The sequence below is a fragment of the Bison bison genome, unplaced genomic scaffold (genome assembly GCF_000754665.1).
Source record: "Bison bison bison isolate TAMUID 2011002044 unplaced genomic scaffold, Bison_UMD1.0 scf7180017863933, whole genome shotgun sequence".
Lineage (NCBI taxonomy): Eukaryota > Metazoa > Chordata > Mammalia > Artiodactyla > Bovidae > Bison > Bison bison.
In genome coordinates, this window is record NW_011494505.1 from 25,695 (window position 1) to 33,570 (window position 7,876).

The 7,876-nt window shown below is 43.3% G+C and overlaps 1 protein-coding gene across 3 annotated transcripts in view; it reads right to left on the bottom strand.

Moving 5' to 3' along the window:
* LOC104984170 (cationic amino acid transporter 3-like) overlaps positions 1-7,484 on the bottom strand; it is a 21,262-nt gene extending 13,778 nt beyond the window's left edge. For all 3 annotated transcript variants that reach the window (XM_010833804.1, XM_010833803.1, XM_010833796.1), the window contains exon 1: positions 7,350-7,484. The gene's annotated coding sequence lies outside the window, so the exon portion shown is untranslated. The remainder of the gene's footprint in view (positions 1-7,349) is intronic.
* Positions 7,485-7,876: the final 392 nt, after the last annotated feature.

Genomic DNA, 7,876 nt, shown 5'->3' on the forward strand with positions numbered 1-7,876 from the left:
CAGTTCAAAAGCATCAATTCTTTGGTGCTCAGCTTTCTTCACAGTCCAACTCTCACATTCATATATGACCACTGGAAAAACCATAACCTTGACTAGACAGACCTTTGTTGACAAAGTAATATCTCTGCTTTTTAATATGGTACCTAGGTTGGTCATAACTTTCCTTCCAAGAAGTAAGCATCTTTTAATTTCATGGCTGCAATCACCATCTGCAGTGATTTTGGAGCCCCCCAAAATAAAGTCTGACACTGTTTCCACTGTTTCCCCATCTATTTCCCATGAAGTGATGGGACCAGATGCCATGAGAAATGCAAATCAAAACAACGATGAGGTACCACCCCATGCTGTTCAGAATGACTATGATTAACAAGTTTACAAATAATAAATGTTGGAGACGGTGTGGAGAAAAGGGAACCCTCTTACACTGTTGGTGGGAATGTAAAGTGGTGCAGTCATTATGGAAAACAGTATAAAGGGTCCTCAAAAAATTAAAAATTGAGTTGATGTAGGATTCACTTCTGACTGTATACCCAGACAAAACTATAATTCAAAAAGATACATGCATCCCTATGTTCATAGCAACACTATTTACAATAGCCAAGGCATGGAAACAACCTAAAACTCATCAATATGTTAGGGGAAGTATGCTGGTTGAAACCGCCCACCCTAGCCAGGCACCATAATAACCATTTGCATGAGCTGTTTTATGACAGGAGGTTCTGGTAAGGAACAGGTAACTAATAAGCCTCCACCAACCAGAAGAATTTGGGAAAGGTCAAAAGGAGACACCACCTGTCCACCCACCTCCCAGAATCCTTCTCTCTTGTATCCATCTTGGCTGAACAAGGCATGCACCGTGAGGAAGAACTCTGAGTCTGATTGGCTAAAGACAGCCGGGAAACTAATCCCATCACCATAAAACCCGAGACTGCAAGACATGAGACAGAGCTGTTCTCCTGAGTTCCCTTACCCTACTGCTCTCCACCTGAGTGCCCTTTCCCAATAAAATCTCTTGCTTTGTCAGCACACATGTCTCCTTGCACAATTCATTTCCAAGTGTTAGACAAGAGTCCAGTTTTGGGCCGTGGAAGAGGTCCCCCTTCCTGCAACAAATAGATGAATGGATAAACAAGATGTGATATATATATATATGTGTGTGTGTGTGTGTGTGTGTGTAAATATTTAGTGGCTCAGTGGTGAAGAATCTGCCTGCAGAAGATCTCCTGGAGAAGGAAATGACAACCCACTCCAGTATTCTTGTCTGGGAAATTCCATGGACAGAGGAACGTGGCTAACTACAGTAAATGGGGTCGCAAAAGAGACAGACAGAACTTAGCAACTAAACAACAACAAATATATATATTCAGACATACATACATGCTGACAGACTGCTCAGCCATGAAAAATGAAACAATGCCACTTGCAGCAGTATGGACGGACCTAGATAATGGGATTATCATACTTAGTGAAGTAAATCAGAAAGAGAAAGACAGATACTGTATGATATCATTTATATGTGGAGTCTAAAATACGACCCAAATGAATCTATCTATGAAATAGAAACAGACTCACAGATATAGAGACTAGACTTATGATGGCCAAGGAAGAGGGAAAAGGAAGGATTGGGAGTTTGGGATTAGCACGTGCAAACTATCGTATGCTGCTGCTGCTGCTGCTAAGTCACTTCAGTCGTGTCCGACTCTGTGCGACCCCATAGACGGCAGCCCACCAGGCTCCCCCATCCTTGGGATTCTCCAAGCATGAACACTGGAGTGGGTTTCCATTTCCTTCTCCAATGCGTGAAAATGAAAAGTGAAAGTGAAGTCGCTCAGTCGTGTCCTCCTCTTCGAGACCCCATGGACTGCAGCCCACCAGGCTCCTCCATCCATGGGATTTTCCAGGCAAGAGTACTGGAGTGGGTTGCCATTGCCTTGACTAGATAAACAACAAGGTCCTATTGTATAACACAGGGAACTATAATCAATATCTTGTGATAAACAGTCATGGAAAAGAAAATGAAAAAGAAGATATCAATACATATGCATAACTGAGTCACCTTGCTTTACAGAAGAAACTAACACAGCACTGTAAATCAACTATACTTCAATAAATTAAAAAAAAATAATTCAGGTTGAGGCAGCCAAACAAGAGAGTATAAATTTAGAAGAAAAAAAAAAAAAGACATCTAAAATAGGCATTGGGGATTTAGAAGTAAGGAGCACTCCCCTCTTTAATAACAGAAGGACATTTGGAATCAAGTCCACATACAAATGTTGAAAAAAATTCCACATCATTTTTTTAAGAGTCTGACTTTTCAAACAGCTATAATATAATAGAAGAAAACATACAGAGTTTAAAATAATGTGAGGACAGACACTTAAGCCTTGAGAATGGCATGTCTGATATAACATCGTACAGAATTTTGTTGCTTTTGTTGTTGTTTAGTCACTCAGTCGTGTCTGAATCTTTGCGACCTCGTGGACTGTAGCCTGCCAGGCTCCTCTGTCCATGGTATTTCCCAGCCAAGAATACTAGAGTGGGTTGCCATTTTCTCCTTTAGGGGATCTTCCTAACTCAGGGATCAAGCCCATGCCTCCTGCATTGGCAGGAGACCAATTGGCTTCTTACCACCTGCATTGGCTTACCACCTTCTCCTGCATTGGCTTCTCACCACCACGCCACCAGGGATGCCCAGTAGACAACCCCAATTGTCAGGTACTGTCTTCCTGTTATGATTCATGAGAGTCACTCAGGTCCGCCTCTGCTGCTTTCTCCCCACCCTCTCATCTTTTCAACATAATTTCCCATGTTTTTAATTCATCTCACGGAGACTGAGATATCACAGATATGCTCACATTCCTTTTCTTTTTCCTTTCTCATTGAACAGCCACCCTGTATTTCAAGGTGAGTGTCCTGATCATCACCCCTCCCCTAAATTTCCCAGCCTTCTGACCTCTATCTTTCAAATGTTAACACCTTTTCTTTTTCATGTACTTCCTGAAGCATCTGAAATTATTTCTCAATTGTATAACCATTGCTGAGTTTGGGTGCTTTGCATATACATTATATATGAATATTTTAAATTGATGTTGCATTCATGGTGACCTGTAATTCACTATTGATAATCTGCTCCTACCTTCTCACCGCCAGTCTTTGGTATCTTAATCCTTCTGTCTTTGCCTCCTCCTCCTGCCTCTTTTGGGCTTCCCTAGTGGCTCAGACAGTAAAGCGTCTGCCTACAACGCTCGAGAGCTGGGTTCCATCCCTGGGTAGGGACGATCCCCTGGAGAAGGAAATGGCGACCCACTCCAGTACTCTTGCTTGGAAAATCCCATGGAAGGAAGAGTCTGGCTGGCTACAGTCCACAGGGTTGCAAAGAGTCGGACCCGACCGAGCAACTTCACTTCACTTCACTTCCTGCCTCTTTTCTATCTCAGATGGAAACACTTCATCTCACTCTGTCTCTCTTGCCTTCTGCCCCCTCCCCCCATACATCCTGTTTTTGACATGAATTCATTACTGTGCCTTGGACCAGTAGATTTCCTGCCTTGGTTGCATTTGGAAACCATCCAAATCTCTAGCCCTGACAGAACAGAAACTAAGTCAGAGGGGAGTTGAAAGAAAACCATGTGACATGAGAAGAGAATGAAAAAATTCCCAATCACGGTATCATCAAAGATTCTTCCATTATGAGGGGACCCTCCAAAGAATACACACTGACAACTCAGGTTTTCTCCATTATCTTATACAAGGAAGGAGTCTAGAAATAAATGTAGTCTTTTGTGTTTGTTAAAATTCTTAGTTTTTTGGACTTCCCTGGTGGCATAAGTGAATGAGAATCTACCTGCTGATGCTGATGCTGAAACTCCAATTCTTTGGCCACCTGATGTGAAGAGCTGACTCATTGGAAAAGACCCTGATGCTAGGAAAGATTGAGGGCAGAAGGAGAAGGGGGCAACAGAGGATGAGATGGTTGGATGGCATCAATGATTCAATGGACATGACTTTGAGCAAACTCCAGGATACAGTGAAGGACAGGGAAATCTGGCGTGCTACAGTCCATGGGGTTGCAACGAGCCAGACAAGACTGAGGGACTGAACAAAAACAGCAGCAACTGCAAGGAGAAGTATGCATACGAAAATGAAGAGTAGCCCCGGATCACTGCAACTGGAGAGAAAGTCCTCCCGCAGCAACAAAAACCGAGTGCAGCCAAAATTGTTTAAAAATTTTTTTAAATCAAATGTTTTGTAGAATTCACTGATGAAACTATCTTTTCTGTGTTGAGAGGTTTCTTATCACTGATTCAACCTCCTTTCTTGTTATTGGTTTATTCAGATTGTTTATTTTTTCCTTCCAGGTTATCCAATTTGTTGGCGTATACTTTTTCATAGTATAAGAAATGTGTATAAAACAGTGTATATTTGAAGTACCATTTACAATATCTCCTCTTTCATTTCTGATTTTACTTATATGAGTGTTCTCTTTTTTGATTTTTTTATTGGCGTATAACTGTTTTACAATGTTGTGTTAGTTTCTGCGACACAAAGAGGTGAATCAGCTTTGTTGTTGTTGTTTAGCCACTCAGTCATGTCTGACTCTGTGCCACTCCATGGGCTGTTGCCCACCAGCTCCTCTGTCCATGGGATTCTCCAGGCAAGAATACTGGAGTGGGTTGCCATTTCCTAATCATGGGGATCTTCCTGATCCAGGGATCAAAACTGTGTCTCCTGCATTGGTAGGCCAATTCTTTACCACTGAGCCACAAGGGAAGGAAGCCCAGTGAATAGCTATATGTATACATATGTCCCCTCCCTGCCGGGCCTCCCTCCCACCCTGTCACCCACCCCAACCCTCTAGGGCATCACAGAGCTGCAAGCTGAGGTTCCTGTGCTCTCTGCAGGTTCCTATTAGCTTTCTGTTTTGCACATGTAGTGTATGCATGTCAATCCTAATCCCCCAGTTTGTTCAACCTTCTCCTTCCCCAACTGGGTCCACATGTCAGTGAGCTGTCACCTCACAGATGTCAGAATGGTCACTATTGGAAAATCTACAAACAATAAATGGTGGAGAGGATGTAGGGAGAAGGGAACTCTTCTGCACTGTTGGTGGGAAAGTAAGCTGACACAGCCACTATGGAGAACAGGATGGACATTCCTGAACAAACTAGGAATAAAACTACCATATGACCTGGCAACCCACTACTGGGCATAAACCCTGAGAAAACCAAAGTCAAATCAAATCAAATCACAAAGATATATGTACGCGAATGTTCTTTGCAGCCCTGTTTACAACAGGCAGGACATGGAAGCAACCTACATGTCCTTAGACAGATGCACGGATAGAGAAGATGTGGTACATATAGGCAATGAAATTGCTCAGCCATACAAAGGAAAGAATTTGAGTCAGTTGTAGTGAGGTGGATGAACTTAGAACCTGTTATACAGAGTAAAGTAAGTCAGAAAGAGAAAAACAAATATTGTATATTAATGTGTGTGTGTGTATGTATATATATATATATATATGCAATCTAAAAAAATTGTACAGATGAACCTATTTGCAGGGCCAGAATTGAGATGGAGTCATCGAGATTGGACTTGTGGACACAGCGCAGGAAGGAGAGGGTGGGATGAATTGACAGAGTAGCATTGACATATATACACTATATGTGTAAAATGGAGTTAGTGGGAAGCCTCTGCACAGCTCAGGTTGCTCAGCCTGGCTCTCTGTGAGGATGTAGACACACGGGATGGGAAGGGGGAGGGAGGCTCACCAGGGAGAAAGTATATTTATAATTAAGACTGATTCACTTTATCATACAGCAGAAACCAACACAACATTGTAAAGCAATTATCCTCCAATGAAAAAACAACAAAAAAAAAAGTTCCTAATTAATTATTATTGAATATCGAAAAAAAGGAAAACCAAACCAACCTCCCAAGAGCCTGGAGGAAGAGAGGACTAATCTTCATTCTGAATCAGAAACAAAAGACTCCATTTTCTATCCTTTGGGACATAGAATGTTTCCCCATTACACTGCTCTGCAGGGCCAGGCTGACTCAGAGAACACGAGTTAAGAGCAGGGGGCTTCTGTCCATGTTACTCTAAGGTCCGAGTTGAGCATTATGGTTGAGGGCAAGCATTCAAAGAGTCAGGAAGCTATGATTAGGATCTTGGCCCCACCTCTCTGCCCTTGAACAAGTCATATACTTCCCTGGACCTGTGTTTCCTTCTTGTTCAAACGCTGCTGATGAACTTTTGAGCCCTGTCTTTAGGAACATAAAATGGTACAGTTGCTGTGGGTAAAGTATGGTGGTTCCTCCGAAAAACCAAAAGTGAAATTACCATCGTGGTTGAGCAGTCCCACTCCCGAGTGTACACCCAAAAGAACTGAAAGTGAGGTCACAGGAGACGTTTGTACACCCATGGTGGTATTATTCAGATTAGCTGAGAGACGAAAGCAACCCAAATGGCCATCCATGAAAAATGGATAAAAACAATGTGCTCTATACCTACAGTGGAATATTATTCAGCCTTAAAAATATGGGAAATTCTGACCCATGCTATAACATGGAGGAAACTTGAGGACAATATGCTAAGTGATATAAGCCAGTCACCATAAGACAAGTACTGTATGATCCCACTTCTATAAAATAGCTAATACAGTCAAATTTACAAAGACAGAAAGTAGAATGCTGGTTTGCTAGGTGCTGGGTGAGGGGGGAAATGGGGAGTCATTGTTCAGTGCACACACGGTTTCAGTTTACAAGACAAAAAGAATTCTGCGAACTGGTTACACAGCTGTGTAAATTTACCCATTACTGCTGAAGGCTCATTTAAAAATGGTGAAGTTGGCAAATTTATGTGTATTTCACCACAGCTTTTAAAATTGTATGCTGGGGATAAACTGGAGAGCCAGCTTCACAGAGTTGATGAGTGTACAAAACTCCAAGGTAATTCAACACGAAACACCACTGAATTGTCTTCAGCAGAATGCTCAGCTCCTAGAGGAGGCATCAGCAGACGTGGAGGGCAGAGAGGAGACAGGAGACTGAAGGCAGTGGTACCCGCATCACAAACTCTATGTGAGGGTCATCTTAGGGTTGTGTGAGCACCAGACCAAAACCAGTCCAAGAGCCCCTGGACATTGATCCAATCTCTCCCAGCCCCTCCTCTCCTCACACAAACACAGACAGTTCCCAGCTCCTTCTACTTTCATCTGTAAAACGGGTCTCTCCACCCTCAGGCTGGAGCCGGGCTGACCCCTGCACTCTGGGGTTGCAGAGGTCTCTTTGGGAGGATGTGAACTCAGCACCCAGTTTCCCACAGAAGAGGGTGACCCGAGACTCACTGGATCCTTGGAGCAGAGCCTGGAGCACTGGGTCAGTCAGGGAGGCTGAGGTTAAGGCGCACAGGGCTGGAGCTGATGTTTGTCCAAAATTTAAAGAGGGAAGTCCCTGAGCACAGAAGACAACCCTTAACCTTGGGTAATTGGGGTGGGGATGGGGCTGAGAGGACCGGAAGCTTATGCAAAGTTCCTGTTAGCCCTTAACCACAGCCTTCTGTGGTTACCCTTGCTAGATTTTCTAAGATGTTTTTAACTGGGGTAACATACACATAACAGGAAATTTTAACCGTCTTTAAGTATTCAGTTCAGTCATTTTGTAACCAAAAGCAAAGTCTGGCTGCTGGCTGCTCAAAAGCCATTCAGGGAAAAAAAAAAGCCATTCAGGAGGCCAGGTTGGTGGAAGGAAAGTTTGCTTTATTTTGGATACCGGCAGTGGGGGGAGGGCGTTACACTCCTGCCAAAGGTCGACTCCCCTCCCACCCCAACAGGCAGTGGGTAAGAGGTTTAGACAGAGGGAGGGGGCTACATGG